Below are 19,942 nucleotides of genomic sequence, written 5' to 3'. Positions count from 1 at the left end.
TGCCATTTTTGGCGCTATGTTGGGAAAGCGAAGCCATTTTATCCAGAAAGCTTCTTCCCGGTTACCCGGGCCGGCTGAAGTGTTCATATGGGAAAATTTTCATCCCGGTTTCCGAGATCTCGGTCAACGGGCCAGCCCTGCTTCTCTTATTAACACATCGAAATTTTTACGAAGGAAAGAGTGGCGAGGTGAGATCCCGGAAACCAAGCCAGCCCGGTTGACCGGACTCATATGAAAAGGCTCTTAGACTACTCTAGGCCGGTTACCGGGACAAAACATTTTCAACTGTACACGACCCCACGCGGTTTCACACGTGTTCAAGTTACACCTCAGGAAGCTGAATGTGTGTATACCCAGTTCTATAGCCCACAAAGCCAGCAAGAACCAAGTGGAAACTTTTAATAACAAAAATAAGTATCACAAGACTGAAGTGATCAGTGTAGTGATTAGTCTTTGCAAACACAACTTTAACCCACCAAATGGAAATAACACCAGTTTTTAAACTCTCAGCTGGACAAAGAAGTTGAACTCAAATTTCAATACTTATTGTTCTGCTGTTATTTCTATTCTTTGTTTATATTATTGTAGTAGTTCATAGATAAATCTTGTTAATTAGTTGAAATTTACTTTTTTTATCACAATATGGAACTATTAAGCTGAAAATTAGTTAACACTTCCACTCGCGAGATCTAAAAGCTAATTCTCCTAACTGATGACCATACATTAGCTTTGCTTCTCGGAAAAATTTGGTAATATATGAGAACAATATCCACTACGTGATAGCTCCTCTACTTGACAATGTATCCAAATTGTAATAAAAATTTATCATGTGACCAAGTGACCACTTCTGGGAACAGGGTTATGTAGTTCACATTTGATTTGTTTTAGATTTGTTCAAGAATATTAACTACGTCAGCACCGTCAGCACCTACCCTTTCGCTTCCCAAAATGAAACAGAAGGATGCTCCTTCCTGCCATTTCCAGTGCTCCTTGAGGCTGGGTACAGGTAGTACTCATAAACCACAGTTAGAGTTTAAAGGATCTTTAAACGATATTGCTGTCAATGACATTTTATTTAGTTTAAACTTAGGTGTTGCGACAAGCAAGTGAAAGTTTGAGTTCCAAATCAAAGACTATTCATTACTAAGTCTGTGAGCTTTCTCCTGAAAACAATCCCTTTTCCTGCGTCACAAGATTGAACTGGATAAGGAATGTTCTTAAACTGCACTTAATTCTCCTTCATAAGTTCAATTTGAGTCATGACTAAATCCTCATCGATGTTTACATTATGTTTCTCACAATAATTGTGCAATACAAAACATACATAAATAATTGTTGGGAGAACCTCAAGCTTGGAGTCCACTTTTGTAGTGAGAATGGACCATCTTGCCTCGAGTCGCCCAAAAGCACATTCGATTTGGTTTTTAGCGGAACGCAGCATGTTAAATATGACTTGTTTCGAGTTGCTGTTACATGCGTCGTACTCTTTCATGCGGAAAGGAATCACTAGGTATGCTGGATCACCAATGAGATAATTCGGTATTTTAACACTTCCCTTAACTAGAGTTTGGAATGCACTTGGCAATTTGCTGCTTCTTAGTTTGGCATAGATAGAGGACTTGAATTGGCAAAAACTTTTTTATCATGCACACTTCCTGGCCACCTGCATTTATTCAACATCTATAATGGAACCTTTGTAGTCACACACAGCCTCTACACTTAATGAAAAGAATTGTTTGTAGCAGAAAAAATCTTGTGAGTTCTCTGATGGGCATTCAATTGGAAGATGAGTCCCATCAATGCAACTAAAAGCTTGTGTCATTCCAAATTTTGCTTAAAACTGCTACTATTCTCCCTCATGCTTTCTTCATTCTCTGGAAGATGGAGATATTTTGGGCCAAGATAGTTTGGAATAGCCTGACAAACCTCACTTACAGCAGCTAATGCAGTGTTGAGTGCTATTTCAAAACTATTAATCGTTCTCAGAGATCCGGTATCTTTTAAAAAATACAATGAAACTGCCACCTTTTTTTTCCGCACGCAGTGCCCTGTGATAAGGTGACTTTGGTGAAATGTAAGGCCTTAGCTCCGATACTAAGTTCACAAAACAAGCCCTCGACATTCGAAAGTTTTCTTCCAACATCGTCTTCAGGTTCTGCTCCGATCCAGATGTTTTGCCACCACAAATCAGTTCGACAAGGTTTGTGCCAACAACTTCGCTTACTTCGCTTACATTGAGCCTTGCCTGCCGTATTTTTCACAGCAGAAGAAAGCCATTCAGCTGTAGCAACATAGCAACCGGATAGCTGACAACGCGAAGGTACGAACAATACAACTGTAGGTGGCGCCCTGTTTGTTTACCGATTTGAATTTCGCGCTGACACTCGTTCTCAGAGTCTTAAGGTGCGCCGGATTCCTGCGGGTATTTCTTTCATCTCAGTAACTGGGATGAAATTCCCTATATGAACACAAGACAAAATCTATCCCGCTAACGGGCCAGCCCGGCAACCGGGCTCATATTGGCTCCGGCTGGGGTATTTGCGTCAAAGAACTGGAAATTTTACTAATGTTCGCTTGAATGACGAATTTACACTTTCTAATGATAAATATTCAGTATCAATAATTAATTTCAGGCAGACACGAATAATTATAATATGTACGGTTTGTTTCTTTAATAGAATTTGACAACATGTTCCGTGTTTCTATCAAGTTATAGAAACACGAATGTAAGTTTGGAGAAAGAGAAATGTTCTGGGAACGTGAGTCGACTCGTGTTTCTACACTAAAATCGATAGAAACATGAGGGATATTTTTCTGTTATTTTTAGCAAATTCCGCGACAAAGGAAAAAAAAAAAAAAAAGAAAACAACTTGTTTACTTTGATCATCCAAAGGTAAATTCTCTTTGCTCGGATCATCATTACGTCAACAGCTCCTGCTATTTCTGTGCCAGTTCTATCGAGTTTCAGTTTAAATCTGCTAGTGCTCTATCACGAATGACATTACGCTACTCACTCTCTATTGAGAAAAATTGTTCAATAGAAACACGATTTTAAACCAAACAGCCCGTTTATTTTATATGAGCTATTTTCTAAACGAAATTGAAACGTTTTACTTTGGTAGTTTGAAATTAACCAGCACATATCTCAAGTTTATTAAGTACAGTTGGACCAGGCTGATTCGAACTGGGTTATTTCGAATTCTCTGTTATTCCAAACTCGAAACAATTTTCCTTGGATTTGTCCCTCGCTCATTTACTATCTGCTATTTCGAACTCTCGCTGTCTCAAACTATTTTTCGTTTCCCCTGGGATTCGTACTAGAGGGGATACATTTTGAAAACAGAATGTAGCTCGGCTAGAAGTTGCGACCATTCTCTCTATTTTCTTCGATACAAAAGTTTAAATGTAGCAATTAGAGGCTGAATAGAATTGAAACTGATATTTGGTGTCGTAAGAAAGAAAAGTACACATTTATCATTCTAGCGGAGCGATTCACTTGCCCTTGCCACACGCAGTTTGCTAACGGAAGACCGGAAAATAATTACGTCACTATTGATAACAAGATGGGTTCCTTATCTCAAGGAGCTATTTATTCCATTACATTAACAGCAACGAATTTTAGAAAGAATTTCCCATCAAAGATGTATTATATTTAATAGAGTACTATAAATTTCAGAAATTGATTCGCTAATGACTTCCAAGGAATTATTTTAAACAGCGGGTACCTTTACAGACAAGATGCAATACAGGTGATTATGATATCACTGAAATAAATTTCGAAATTTTCTTTTCTCCAAATACCCAAACAACGGCATTTCTTGATTCTCGAGGATATCTGCAGAACTTGGAAATGGAATTTTAAGTAATAATAATTACACAGTCGGAACAAACCGTTCCTTTTGATTCAAACAAAAGTATTACTGAAGTTTTTTGACGTGATGAAAAGCACACGGTCACCTTGTGCTTGATTTGCTATTTGAAGCTTTTCTGCCTGACAACATTGTTATTTTAAAGATAAATTAGACTTTTCTCATAAGTATCACATAAATGTAAAGGCGAAAGGAACAAACCAACCAAAAAACAGCCTACTCACCTTCGCAATTCACTTCTGCCGTCAGTTTACACAACAGGAAGACAATAAGAGTACTGTAGTCCATGTTGAAAATTACATTGATAGTCTTGTCGCGAGAGATAAACCTCCGACTAGTACATCAATGATAAATATTAGCTCGCGTGGATAGCTCCACGAATTAACTGAAGTGTCGGTTTAAAACAGAGTCCACGAGAAAACTCAAAACGACGACAGGACGGACGAGTCTTACTGCAGTCCACTGAAGTTTGAGCCAATAAAGCTGTTGTTTTGACAAGCATGCCACATCTTGCTGAGAAGTTCATTTCAAGCCTCCGTTTTGTTATGTATTGTTAATGAGGTTCGCTTTGTTTCGATTAGGATTTTGTAAAACAGGCTCCTGGATGGCTGGAGACGACAGGGTTAATTAAAAGACGGGAAGCTTAAAATAAACGTTTTAAGAGACAAGGTTATCAAGACGCAGCTGGTGGGAGAGAAGAGGGAATTGAAAATGCCTAAATTGCATAAAATAGAAGGCCATTGTGATCGTTTTGCAAAGCCCAAGGTTTAAATAATTGAAATTCTCTTAAGGTTACAGTATACCTTCAGGGGTGTCTCGCGCGCAAGCGATGTAGCGCGTGTAGTTTAAGCTGTAGATACCTAAACCCCTATATCAAATTAAAGCTTATGGAGCTGGCTATCAAACTATACCAAGAATTTTGAAAGAAAATGAATTGTCGAATTTTTCACGACCACTAAATGCGAGCGCCCGAATCACCTTTCGAAAGCTACAAGTCAAAGCGAATTTCGTTTTTCGCCAATTTAATTTTTTCCTCGGTTTCAGGGCCCAAAGCGCTTAAAAAACGTGTCTGCGTTTTGACATATTCAATTGCAGTAAAAAGTTACAGAACATTTTCGAAATAGGATTAAAAAAATGTGGAGTGATCGTACAAAAATCGCTCTCGAAGGAAAAGTATTTCGAAATTAACAATTCCCAGACACGCTTTTGTAGTTTATAAGTTAAACTAGTCACTGTCCAAATTTAAGAGCAATCGAACAAATTCCCTTTGAGTTATAATTCTTTAAAGTGTCTGCTTCAAGTGAAAAAATTTATTCGAGAAAACAGCGCTAAGAAAATTTTTCTGCTTCGCAAACAAACTCCGCCCACAAACGCCTTCAACTGGGTTCTCAGATAACTAAGCCAATCAGGGCAGGGAAAGTTTACTTCCGTTAACCTCCTGGTGAAATTTACGCGCGAATCTCTAAAAAACTCTTGTGTTTCGCAATGCGCTCAAGGAACCGAAGGCAGAGAGATAGATAATTTTTCTGTAGCTCAGTTTTTCTTGAAGCTGGTCTGGCAAAATGGGGAAGACTGAAAACGGATACGAACGCTAGAGTGGCTGAGCGAAGGAAACAAACACAAGAAAGCGCGGAGAGCAACTGTATGTGGGCAACTGTGCATGGATAATATTTCAAATGGTCTCAATGAGTCCGACGATTCGTCGATATCGGACTCATCAGGAGAGTCTCTGTCAGCATCCCTGTTATTGCTGTCAAGTTCCGAAATTTTTACAGAACCTTTCTTTTCTCTTACCACGAATATTTGCCCGCCTTATACAATAACTATAGCTTCATCCGCGTGACGAACTTTCGCTTCTTCACTCGTTGATGTATTTTCATTCGTTCTTCGCTGTTTTCGCTTTTTCGAACTGGTCCATGGTTTAAACGTGGTCTATGTTTACTTATAACATAATAGAGACACGCCTAAAACCAAAAATGCTAGGTAGTCAGAACAACAATGCTGATCAACTGAGCAGTCAATTCGTGACATCCATATAAGTAATTCCCGCGAAAATCGTCTCGGTTGATTGCATACGCGCCATAGGGCTGTCAATCAAGAGGTAAACTTTTACTTCCGGTGAAAACGTAAAACCGCCATTTCTCCGCCAATATTTAGCCTTTTTCAATTTTTTTTTCAGAAATTAGAGATTATTCTTCGACCACTATTTTGACTCAAAAATCCAAATTTGAAGAAAATTGCCGACCCGAAGGTATACTGTAACCTTAACTGGTTAGAACACATACCGTTTTAAGGATGGTGCCTACTAAATATAAAGATGTTTGTGTCAGGTTAGGACCACGCGAAAAAAGGTAGATCTTTGCAACACGCACTTTTTCAAGATAATTAGCCTTGAATCTCAACAAAATGCTGACATCAGCATTTCTCTTAAAGAAGAAGGAAATGATATTTCTTTACAGATTTCCTTAGAAAAGCAAACCCATTTATAAAGATCTTAAAACTGCATGGTAAATGGTAATATAAAAACCACTGTTTGGTATGTTTTTATCAACAAAATCGTTGCAAGAGCGCTGTTAGGACCTCTGGCAGCCTTCCTCTGGTTCAGCTAAAATACAGTTTAAATACCTTTTGCTTACAACCAGAAACTAATCACGAGTTGAATAGGCTTGCCACTTCCATTTCATAAGAAAAATGTAGGGGTAGCCACGCGCTTTTGAAAGTTATTCATCTTTTTTGAAAACTTTTACGGTACTCATTGCATTTTTTCCTGTCACCTACCCAGTAAGTAAACCATTTGCGTATCTCGCACTTGTTTTGCGCGCGCACTACGCCATTTGCACGTTTATGTTTACAGTTGAATTTCAGCACAATTTTTTGACAGATAACAGCTAGTTTTTCAGCTGGAAGACGTTAATAGTAAGTAGTTAGGGATGTGCTGCTATTCTGGTGTTCCTGGTTGAAGTACAAGTTCATTAAACTTGATTTGGCGACAGTAGAAAAATCTTGCTTTTATTTTTGTCTTTTACTTGGTAGCGTAGTTGATTACGTCAATGTCAACCCAACGCGCTCGTGCTGCTTAAAGCATGCCTTGCGTAATGCGCAGAACGTGTGCGCACTAACAAACGTAGTCAACGTCCTTAATATGCTGGTTTTGAGATTTTGGTATTACTTCAAAAGAATATCCTTTGTCTCAGGCATTTTTCTTTTCTCGTCACCTGTCTCTAATTGATGTACCCATTACATTGCCTTAGGAGAAATTTGATTTCGATCACTCCCGTGTTATATTAGTACAATTCGTAGTACAATTCGTCTATCTGATCTCGACCAAGGTGTCTAAATGAGTACCGACGAATTTAATGCAGGGGGTAACCCGACGATGGACTAATCCATCTAGGAGGGGAGCGGGGAGAAGTAGAAATACTCCAAGTCACTCCATGCTACGGAAACTGGCATATGCTTGAGTGTCCTGGTTTATTGGATCGCGCTAAGAACCAATCAGATTGCAGGATTGGTCACCGTGCCCTCTTGGGAAAAAAACAAAGTGTAGTCATTTGCCCCAACTTATAGATCAAGTAAGAGGAAAAATTCTTGACACTGATTTCGAAATGTCTATCAATTCGGCAACAATCAGGAAAGCAGACCTTGATGTCTGTTTTTACGCCTTCTCCTTTGTATGGCAATCTGTTGCTCTCAACATTCAACCATACTGGAAATTGTGAATTTCCTTTTGGTGGACACTTGGTTGGCATTCTTGTTCCTGCAGCTCCTTGGAAACGATACCAGTTTTCCGTAAAACTTTCGCAGTCCCTGAAATCTACATTTGGTTCCTGTCGAGATCGTCTAGAGTCTGGTACCCATGCCAGGGATCAACTGAAAGAAAATACATTTTTAAACGGTTTCTTGTCTTTCCTGTAATGTTCTTGCTCATTTCGTTCATATGTCTTGCCCTTGAACAAGGTTCGTCAATTACCATGGAAACCCTGTGATTTCGCATCCTTAACTTTTTCGATCGATTTACCGTCGATCTCAATAGTAATTTGGTTATTCGGAAGAGCCTGCATTCGTTGATTTTACCCAATCACCATAAATATAAGTCTCAGTAACGTCAAGGCTTAGCCTATTACTTACAAACCAGCAATTAAGATTTATTAGCTCTGAGTTTAACGACAATTTCAAAGTCAGCTATTGTATTGGCAGCGTAGGTAGGTTACATTTGTGTCGTCAACGAACATCCTCGCAGGGGCTGAACTGAGGCAAATAGGCAGATCATAAATGTAAACTAAGAATAGGAGTGGCCCGAGATTGCTACCCTGCGGGACTCCACAAGAAACTCGGGCAACAACAGACAAATGGCCATTTATGCTGCATTTTTGGCTTTGGTCCAGAGATATGATTCAAACCATCTGAGACTACTCGTGTCACACCAGTTTATGAAGCTTCCGTACTAGGAGAGTGTGGTCGATAAAATCAACGGCTTTTTTGAGATCGATGAAGGTTACACATTAAATTCGCCGGTACCTATTGAGACACTTTGGTCGAGATCAGAGGGAGGCACCCCCTAATGGTTCAGTCTTCAAATTTTCCAAGTGCATCAAACCTCGGTAACACACAGCTAAAAGCGTGAATCAATAGTTTTATTATTATAATCATAAAAATTACAATTTCCTCGATTTTGATTGGTTTAAAAAACTCCTATTTTCCACTAATTCACTTGCCAAGTTGTTATCGGACAGTTCAATAAGCCAATCACATTCAAAGTTGTAGTTTAAATCATCCAATCACTTTCAAAGTTAAAGTTACGTGCGTGCGTGCGTGCGCTTTGGTGTTTTTGGCGCCTAATTGCCGGTAGGCGGCGCGGTGGCCTTAGAATGTTTAGATCTCCTTTGTAGGTATTTTAATGCAAATTTTCCCTTTCTCTCATAACTTGGCTATTCTTCTTTTCTCGCAAATTGTAATTTTTATGATTAATTGGTAATAAGACTTCGTGTCGTCCAATTCGATCGGTAATCATACTCGTGATAAACAAATAGGACTTCTTCTGCGCGGTCGTCCGATTTTGTCATCACTCTTATGATAACCGACCGAATTGAACTCCACCCAGTCATATTACCATTACTTCTTCTTCTTCTTCTTCTTCGTCTTCTTCTTCTTCTTCTTCTTCTTCTTATTATTATTATTATTATTATTATTATTATTATCATTATTATTATCATTATTATTATTATTATTATTATTATTATTGCTAAGGAGAAATGGAAAGGGCAAGTTTGCTCGCGGGCCGATTGTGTCTGATTCGATTATAATGCACACTTGTACCAAAAACAAGCAGCTTTATTTGCATGTTCAAAAATTCTCACAGTACTTATTGCAAAATTATACAACTCAACAAAACCAGAAATGACACTAATGTAATAACTCAAGTTATATCAGTCTGAGTTTGATAATAGATTATTGCATAAATCTAAGCATGACAAAATGAACTTTTTCAAATAAATACTGACCAAATAATTAGGATAATTCATTACTTTTTTGGTATTTTCTGATGGAGATAATTAAGTCATCGATGCTTTATTTTACCGTAAAACACAGCCCTAAAAATTGAGTATTTAAGGCAATGGAAAAGTAAATGAACGTAATCTTTGACTCGATCGACAAGCCATGGCAACGCCAAAAATGATGGAGACACAATTGACCTATCAAAATTTCCGTGGAGGATGAATGAAAATGTCGTGAGGCCTTGGAACCGATGGCTCATAGCTGCTGGATTTTATCCCAGTTTCTGTAGCATGAAGCGGCTAGGAGCATTTCTACTCCCCCTGGATGGGATGCTACTCCATTGCAGATCACTCTCCCCGCAATTTGTTAGGTTTCCCCAACAATTCGCCGGTACCCATTTATACTCCTGAGCGGAGAGAGGCACTGTGAGAGTAAAGTGTCTTGCTCAAGAACACAACACAGTGTCCCCAGCCAGGGCTAGAACCCAGACCGCTCGATCCGGGGCCGAGCGCACTAACCATGAGGCCACCGCGCCTCCCGGAGGATGAATGATGATGAATGAGTTGAGACTTCTATACAGTTCTTACTTACTTAATAAACAGCTGCTAAAAGTTTCAGCCCTTTAGAGTGAATCGTCTTTTCAAAACTTAAGGGAGGGGTGGCATCCACCCACCCCACTCCACCATTACCCTAAGTTATCTCTACATTAACGAGCTGTCTCGAGAATTGTTGTCCTACAAAAGCACAAAAACGTACTGTGCAGTCTGCAAATGATCCAATTTTTAAAAATTGTGGTTTAGGTATATTTTTCCTCAGATGTTTTGCAAGCGCGTAAATTACCGTAGTGTCCTTAGCATATTTATTTGCATACCGTAAGTGTAAAGCTGTCGCCTTTACACGTTGCTCGTGCATATCTTTTGCTGTCAATCATCACAACATCTGTGCCGAAAGCTACCCAAGAAATCTAGTCAATTGACTCGAGAGTTCTCAGTTGAACCCAAATTTGAAAATATAGTGAGAATCCTGTGTTAGAATACATCGCAGGTGTCCCGATAAAGACCTTCGAGGAAAAACCTATCTAAACCATAATTTTTAAAGTGGCAAATTTGAATTCAAATTGGTTAAATAATGTATATTTTGTTTCGTTACCTATAGTAACTGCTGTATCTGTATTATTAAGTAAAGCAAAATGCATTATATAATTTAAAACCACTGTCCAAATTCCCGAGTCCCCATGAATTTCATCTTTTATGGCGACGCTTGAGGTAAAATTTGGGAATCATTTGAAGGCCTGTGCAGTACACGACAATGGCGAGATAAATTACTGTCAGTGATTGTTGGCCAACGCTTCACAGTGTTTCAGCCTGATAAAAGGAAACATAATGTATCTGTAATTTATCCTTCCTTCTCGCTGAAAATTAAAATCACTGTGAGCTTGTGCGAACAAACATAAGTAACCACTTCTACCCATGGTATCTTTCGGCATTGTTGCCTATACACTTTCATTGCTTCCCTTAAGGGTGAAAAAGCTTCCTCGAAACGGTTGCATTTAAGAAAAAAAAAAAAAAAAGGAAGTCGTAGTTGCTTGGTTTTAGTTAGTGCCATAGTAGCGGTACGGACACTTTATTGCATCAACCTATACACCAAGTAGGAGGAACAATTCTTGACGCTTATTTGGAAATGGTTTTCGCAACAATCAGAACCCTTCAAAGGAAGGCAGACAGGGATGCCTTCTTTTACGCCTTCTCCTTTGTGTGGCAATCTGTTGCTCTCAACATTCAACCATACTGGATATGGCTCATCTTTTATTGGTGGACATTGAGTTGGCAGTCTTACTCCTGCAGCTCCTAGGAAACGATACCAGTTTCCCTGAAAAGTTCCGCAGTCCGGGAAATGAGACTTGTCCGCATTAGCCAGGTTTCTTTCGGTAGCATTAAAAGTGTGGTACCCATGGCAGAGATCAACTAAAAGAAAATATATTTATGAACGGTTGCTTGTTACTATCATATTAGGGTAAAAAAAAAAAATGAAATAAGATAAAACAAAATAGCGGGATTGAACTCGCCTTATGCCTGTAATAACCATGCTAATTGAAATAGATAGATCATAACGATATTTTTTTAGCATTTTTTTTTTTTTTTTTTACAGAGATTTTCCATACTGCAGACTTGTTTTCTTTAGATGAATATCCGACTGGATAATTTAATTGCTTAACTGGTCTCCTGTTCCTTTAGATGTATAACGGTCACAAAAAGAGCGGCAAAAACAGAGATGAACGGTAACCATTACGTTGAGTTACTTAACTAGATAGGCTACTTTTACGCGCACAATGCGTGCGCGGGATAAGGTAAATTCAGTCTTCAACGCAGTCAGCATATAATCACAACAATGCAATTATATATCCTCTGCCAGTACGATCGTTTCTAACGCATTCTTGGTTATTTTTTTTGTTATTACCTAAATGCTACAAGACATATATTACAAACTTTATTACAATATCTACATAAAAAAAAGTAATACTTAAACTAGTTACAAAAATCAAAACTAATCAAAATCAAAGCAAAAACATATAACTGTTACAAGGGGTATTCATTAGATGTGAAAAAAAAAAAAGAAAGAAAGAAAGAAAAAGAAAAGAAAGCTGATGAATAACTTGAATTCTGAAGTACAGAATCACGTAACATATAACCTTAATCCCCAACCCCTCCCCCGCCCCCCCATCCTCTCTCATATTTGAATTGCTGCCCATTTTTCTCTTAAAATGTCAATTTTTTTTTTTTGCTATTACGCGCAATATAGAATTTTGTTGCATATTTTATTTGAGCTATAAATCCAAACGCCTTAATATTTGGAAGGGTTTTTGATCTCTTTTGCAATCCTATAAGAGGAGTTTTGCAATAATGAGAAGATAGTTAAGTAAGTGACATAATCTTGTTAAAATATCTGCAATTATATCTTTTTATTAAGACTGATTCTCTCCTTTGTAATGGAAAACCAACATGATGGAAATTCATTCCAGAAAGTTTTCGAGTGAGGACAACTATACAAAAGGTAATGGAATGATTCTAAATCTGATTGGCAAAAGGTGCATTTATTATGAGTACTGAAGCGAATTTTGTAGAGTTTAGTCTTGGTATAAAGGATAGAATTAAGCACCTTGTATTGAAAAGCCGTAACATAAGGCTCAAGTGCGACTTTATGTGGAATCATATAAAAAAAATTTCTGTAAAGAATTAATGAAGAAATGAAATTCGTCTTGCAGCTTGTTTAAGGCACTAAGAAATTGTGCCTTTTCATTTATTAACAGTGAATAACAATGTTTTGATTTCTACTTTGTGATATCAAAGCTTTATTATTAATAACTAAAGTGGATGAAATTATTGCTGGAATCATATTATTTTTAAACTCACGGAGTGCAGCATGACTAAGGCCGGCCCAGGTAAGAACTTTTTTTTTGTTAAACAATTCAGTGCTATTTAAATTAAACAGCAAATCACTTATCAGTACTATATATACCGTAATCAAAGAAGTTTTTGTAGAAGATTTGGGAACTGTTGATACGAATTTCTTTGTTGTTCCATATAATGTTACACCAATCCTTCGTTGACGCAAAGTTTTCACGAAACTCTGACCACCACTTTAAAAGTTCGGAATAAAACAGAGAATTGATGAATTGAATTGATGTCAAAGCTGCAGTTGAAAAGGAAAAGTTCTCCTGATTTAACCAAAAGATGTCGCAAATAATTTTTCCACGTACATTTTCGCTGAATATCCTTTTTAACCAGGCCAGACGCAGGTACTTGCTATCATACATCCCAGGTCTATCATTCTCAAACCACACTTCTAAAACTCAATATTTTTTTTTTTATATATATAATCTAGTAACTTTGTCCGTGCCATTCCATAAAAATTTATATAGTAATCGATTCAATTCAATGACCACGTCATTCGGGATTGGCATTAAGTAACGAAGCTACATAGACAAACTTAAGGATAAATAAAGTTTTAATTATGACAACTTTGCTATAAATAGATAGCCCGCTAGAGGACCAGACATCAGTTAGCTTCGTTATCTTGTCTAAATTTTCGGTGAAGTTATTTTCACGAAGCAACTTTTGATCATAAGTATACAAGACTCCAAGGGCGTTGATTGACTCTCTTGGCCATTTAATACCAAATACTTTTTTTTTGTTATTCCTGGAGGACCCAATCCACATGCACGTACTTTCAGTTTTGGTAAATTTATCGTTAAGCCGGATGCTTTCTTAAATATTTCCAGTAAATCGAAAAGTACGTGATTTGAGCTAGCATCTGCAAGATCTGCAAGTTTAATGGAATGGTCAATAAATCAAGTCTCTTTTCTTTCTCTGATTTTAACTATTTTGTCCCCTACCAATCGCTTGCTCTGCTTTGGAGCATCTCTGTACGTCTTCAAATTTTATTATGTTCTTCCACCAATATTATTCTATATTATTATTATCTTTGCACTCAGATCGTCCATCACAACATTTTTGTCGTGTCTTCTGTCGTGTCTGTGGTCACATTGCCCCGAAGCTTACTGAAACTAAGTTGAAATGCAATCTTTTAGCTCTTTCTCGTTCGTCCAGTCATTGGTTGGCGTATATACTTGTACCATCGTCAACTCTTTGCGTTTTGTGTGAACTCGACTCGTAAAAAATCCTCTTGCTGATCAGTGGTTATTGGCTCTCTTTGCTGTTGTGCTCACTATAGTATTTTCTCGTGGCACCTCCTCTCGTCTCCCAGGTACATCACTATTTCTCTACTTTGCAGTGTTTCTGAAACCATCCATTTCGACTTACTCTCCTTTGTCTCTGGCACTTCTATTCTATATTATCCCAGCTACTTGGCCACTTCTGCTGCCCTTCCTTTTTTGCCATAGTTCTCACGTTCTAACACAAGATGTAAGTCCGATGCTTGGGGGCTATCATTGAATCAAACGGCCTCTAGTCATTTTGCCCTCTTTAGTTCAGGGCGTCATTACAGCCCAAGGGCGACACCGCCGGCCAGTTTGGAGCTGCATCGTTCCACGATGCAAGGCCGTTAACCCTGCGCCAAACCCCCAACCTGGAAGACCGAGGAATTACTCTTCATCTAATGTTTACCCCTCGGGCTGTTCGACATGGGTGATCCTAACAGGAGTGCAGGACCCTAGCTGACATAGCTCTAGGGGTCATAGAGACGAACAAACCACCTCGGTTAAGTTAGGTGGTTACCCCATTCAGAGTAGCATATTTTAGGAGATCGATTTGCCTTCTGATATTGCTCGAGCGGTCAATCTTCTCCGTCTATCCACTCGTGTCTCTTGCGCCCAAACATCAAGTGGTTTGTCTCTGTTTTCCGAAAAGATCAATTCCGGGTAATACAGTATAATCTGGTTTCACATGTTTTGTGTTAAGTAACAGTTAATGTATAATGGTAATGTGTAGATAAATAAACCAACTGACCATTCCTGGGAAACGAATGAATTAATGTTTTAACCGAAAGAAAGGCCATGGGCAATAAAAGAAAGTACGCCTTACTATATATGTACAATTCACTAGTCCAGTAGAAGGAAAATTATTGCAAACCGTGCGAAAGCAATATGGTAATATCACTTTTATCTTCTCTGAGCTGACGCGAATGCGTCGAAAATTTGGAACTAAATGCGTCATTTGATGTTTCACAAGTATCCGGTGCATGTTTACGGGAACTGAGATTCGCGATAGTTTCTCAAGTTATTTAAAAGTTGTCTTACGTTCTGTTTTTTTGTAGTCTGTGGCTTTAGACCAATATGCGCGAGAGAATTCTCATAGTTAATTTTAAATGCTAAATTTGTCACCTTCACATTCCATTCCATTGCCTTTTTCCACGTATCCATCAGCACAACGACAAGTGAATGATCCTTCGGTAATACTGCACTTAAGATGTTTATCTTCATCACAGTTTTGGGTCCCTGCTGCACACTCGTCGATATCTGACCATGAAACGTAGGATCAAACTTTAATAAAAGTTAATGGTATATAGTCACTTAGTTCGGCGCCACGATAGTGGTAAAGCTGGTTGTCCTTCAGATCCCTGTCATGCTCCAAGTGAGTGGAGTTATTCAGCTCAGATTCATGTGTTCCACTGTCATGATCTTTGTTCTTGATATTAAGACCGACACAGTTTGCATCCTGGTAACAACGGTATTCACACTCATCCAAGTCATTGACAATCACTGTTTTTATGCAGCGGTTCACTAAACGTTTCTCAGCATAGAAATAGTAGGCTGGAAAGAACAGCTCACGCCCTTCATCTGAAAAAATATAAACATGTTTATCTTAAGAGCTTATAATACACAAAAGAAAATTTGGAACAGGCTTTTAAATTCCGAACCAAAAATCAATTCGCAAACATTTTGAAAAGAACAGACTAACTGAGGAATGGGTGAAGTGGGCTTATGTACATAGTATCTCAAATAAACATGCAATATATCTTTATTTCGATTTACTCTCCACGCACGATATTAATTTTTCGCCAGACCTTTGTAAAAACAAATCGGTGAAACTATAGTTTCTAACCGCTTTGTTATTGTTCTGATACCAAATATGAAATAACTTCCTGAAGAAGGAGCCAAGAGTGTAGTCGCATTTTTCTTTCCTGCTTGCTAAGTCTTGTAAAGATGATCCAAGATAACTGCATGATGTATTTAAGCGTTCTTTTAAGAATAATTTACGACGAAATCCGATAGAAAATCGAAACATTTTAGTTTCAAGTGGACAAAAGCCTTGTAGTAGAATAATTTTACGTATTTCACAGTCCTTTTTTTTAGAAAGGTGACTTAAAACAGTTTCCAGCACTTAGATTTTGATGGGTCGTTATGACCACTATTCATCGCTTAATGCTACAACCATGGCATCAAAAAACTGTCCAATATTTGGTGAACACGTTGTTAGCGTTTTCGTGACACAATAGGTACCAAAGCAACTGTATGACCTGCTAAAAGCACCCTTAATTACAGCCTTAGGGTCTCATAATTTAAAAATGGCATGGTGAAACTCTTTTATATGATCAAATTTTAATAAGCACCATAAGACGTAACTTTTGGCAAAGTTTAAAAAAAAATGTATGTAGGGTTTAGAGCCACTTTAAATTTTCAGAACGTTGCGTTGGCTCTCAACCCTATGAACAGATTCTTTTAAAACTTTGCCAAAAGTTGCGACTTTCAATGCTTATTAAAGTGTAATTTTGAGAAGATATTTAAAACAGTGGCACAGAAGTTTTCAATATGTAAATAATTTTGGTGCAATTTGTTTAACAGTTGTTACCCCAACGTCTGGTGAATTCCTTCTCTTTAAAACATTCGACACCAATGCTTAAATCGTTTAGTTTGTATTTAAATGAAATTGCAAACTACAAGTATTGTGAACACTGGGCACCTCGAAGTCATAATTTAGTGGTAACCATACATAATTAGCGGACAACGTAAAAAGGTCTCAAACTTAAAATCAAGCTTTTAAAGTGCGAGGGGTGGCATGTTTTTAAATCTTCCTTCCCCGAGATCAAACGTAGATTCTCGTTACTAATCATCATAAATTCCTTAGTAATTGTCCTTGCAAGATTCTGGTGTTACATCAATATAATAACCATGTTGTCCTTGCCACCTGTCTATGCAGACAGCATATTAATATTCTGATAAGAAAAGAGGTGCCTATTAGTTTTTCAAGTTTAGTCTAAAAATAACAATTCGTTCATGAGTTCGCGTATTTTCCCCTATAGAAAAAGAAGGAACCGTTCCCTCGAATTATTAGCTTCTGTTTGGTCGACGTTAGCGGTGGGTAAACATCATGATAAAAGAACTTTCCCGCAACAAGACCGAAAATAGATTGCCATGGAATTGAAATTGTTACTGTATACGAGACACGACAACAGGTGACTATAACCCGCTGCGCGATCTTGAATTTAAGATAATTTATTATTCAATGTTTTATATTCCTTTTCGAAGGGAAAAAATCGGCAAAAAGGAGGGAAAAATCATTAGTATATTTCGATTATCAAAAAAATCTCCCCAGTATTATGTCAGCAGCTTTTGTTGGAGTTCTGTATTTCTATCGGATTATATAGGTAAGCCTTCCACAGGTGAGTGCACAAAAACCGAACAAATAAATAATAGAACAGCTTTCGGCTGCCTGCGCAAATTGGTCTGCATTGCGGGTGGTTTTAAACAAACGGTAGCACCTTCCTCTAACATACAATTTCATTTACAGGATAAAAATATGCAGGGAAGATTATACTTCTTGTGCTAAGAAACCAACTTTTCTAATAATACAAAGTAAAATTATGTTCACATCACGAGATAAGAAAATTGAAGCAATTTGATAATTTGATAATTAAATTAATCCAAATTCAAAGTTGTTTATAGGATTTAAAAGTATCGAGTTATTGACCAAGGATTTACAGTAGGCACCTCCAGTTAACTGTTGGACACATTTTCCAATGAAGAGGAAAATACTCAGCATCAACCTTTAATCAAGTAAACACAGCCTTTTTTTAAACTGCTGTCATTTTAATTTTTTCCTATTTTAGAGGCAGAGCTGCTGGTTTAAGATTCGCTGCACTTCCTCGTTTTATATGCTGACAAATAATACATTTTTTTTTTTTTTAAATGAATTCGGTTACGAGTACAAATGCGTGTAGCATTCTATCGCATCGCTTCAAAATCTACTACGGTAATCGGGGCTCATAACCGACCGTATTGGTTCACAATTCAAACAAAGATTTCAAACTAACCCTTGATCACGAACAGAAGTAAATACGCTTGCTTATTACATTTCACTAAATTGTCAAAACTGGACATATTATCGTAACATTATCAGCTTATACTATGGTTTTGGCTCTCCGTAAGACAAAATTGAAAGAATGTGATGCTTCTTCGAACGAATTAGTTATCATTAGTGACAAACCTTCAATTATAGATCCATTTCCCAAATTATCAAGAATCCTTTAACAGACATCTTTAGCCAAACTGAAGAAAACTTAAGTTAAGATACTATCTATACCATAGAATGCAGGTAAAGAGGAAAATTTCCACTCACCCTGCGCCCGAGTTGGAAAAGGATTACTGAAATCCATGACACGAGAACGAAAAGCAGAGAAACACTCATTCTTAACCTGCGACGGATGTTTCCACTTAATAACTCTCAGATACAGGTCAATATAGTATTGAATAAGCACCAGTGATGTCTGGTCGAATTAAGCTCCAACAAAAGCTAACAGCGACTAATGAAAGATGACATGATATGGCTCACAGTTAAAATGTCAGACGTAAGCAATTCATGTCAATTTATCGCGTGACGGATGACTCAGCAGACCTCAGCACGTTAAGTCTTCTGTTCCAGTTGCGCATTTCTAATGAGGAAAGAGAATACGTTTCTTTAATTAATTTGTTTACCAAGGTTGGCTGAATATGTCTAAAGGATAGCTATGTGAAAATAAACTTTTTCTTTATTCGAAATAAAAGACATAGGTAAGCTAATTCGCTGTCTTCTAACGATATTAAAAGGGATTTTCTGCAGTTAAACCTTGGATCAAAGAAGAAAATAAACTTCAAAAATTCCGGTTTTAGTTATCACAAATAACTACGCGCACGATGACGCAGTCTTCAGATTCTCGCTATTTCTTCTCATCGCATCAAACCTCTTGATTGGTATGCTCTCGTTAGTACCATATCCTCACTGCATACTCATTACCTCATCGCATAAGATTAAGTTATGGGAAGAGTCCGCGACTGATGAGGCAATAGGCATGCAACGAGGATATGAGCAAATAGGAGCTTGGTCAACCGCCACCAGGGGAGGTAGGCGGGTCGCAAAAGACGGCTGTCTTTGTGGAGTACAGGGCGAAAAGACTACGCTTCAAGCGGAGAGACCAAATATAAACTCCAAATGGCGCAAACCATTACCGACGCCACCAGCACGGGCGAAAACGGGGAAATGTTATGGAATAACAGCATGTTTTGTAATGAGCTAATTAATTATGCAGTGCATGAGAACAGTTTGAATGTTATTTTCGTGAACTGGATGTCTTATCAAGTTGGTATCGTTAATGATTTCCCTTTTTCATCCGGCGTGTTGTACCTGAATATATTTCATTTTAAATGATAAATTTTCGATGTTTGATACCCAGAGGAGTTATAGAATATTGGGAGTTAAAGGTGCTCAAAATCAATAAGGTTTACGACGCAAGATCTTCTAGTCAGAGCTTACACTTTTTCATAATGTCACAAAACTTTTGCAATTTTGCTCCTTGACATCAGGTGTCTGTTGATAATTCCCAGACAGTATTTGCTCCCTTAAAATAATCCAAAATTGTTCCTTTTTCTATTTAACATGATGACCTTGCCCTTTTGTTCCCGAAAATATCTTTAAGTCTCCAGGAGGCGAAGAAAACGGAAGATACAGATTGTCAAGTAGACGTAGTTTAGCTAAACCACACGTTGTCAATATAGAAGAAATTGTGATCATTATGCCACCAGTCTTTATATTCACAGTTTGACTTCGTCATTCTTAAAATAGTTTGTGTTTTTATTAAAGAAGAAT

At 37.8% G+C, this 19,942-nt stretch overlaps 1 pseudogene; it reads right to left on the bottom strand.

The window, feature by feature from the left end:
* Positions 1-1,228: 1,228 nt before the first annotated feature.
* On the bottom strand, positions 1,229-18,476 carry LOC149104546 (uncharacterized; annotated as a pseudogene).
* Positions 18,477-19,942: the final 1,466 nt, after the last annotated feature.

The sequence above is a fragment of the Orbicella faveolata genome, unplaced genomic scaffold (genome assembly GCF_042242905.1).
Source record: "Orbicella faveolata isolate gen_17 unplaced genomic scaffold, um_ofav_v1 contig_34, whole genome shotgun sequence".
Classification (NCBI taxonomy): domain Eukaryota; kingdom Metazoa; phylum Cnidaria; class Anthozoa; order Scleractinia; family Merulinidae; genus Orbicella; species Orbicella faveolata.
This window is presented reverse-complemented; position numbering and strand designations above follow the sequence as displayed.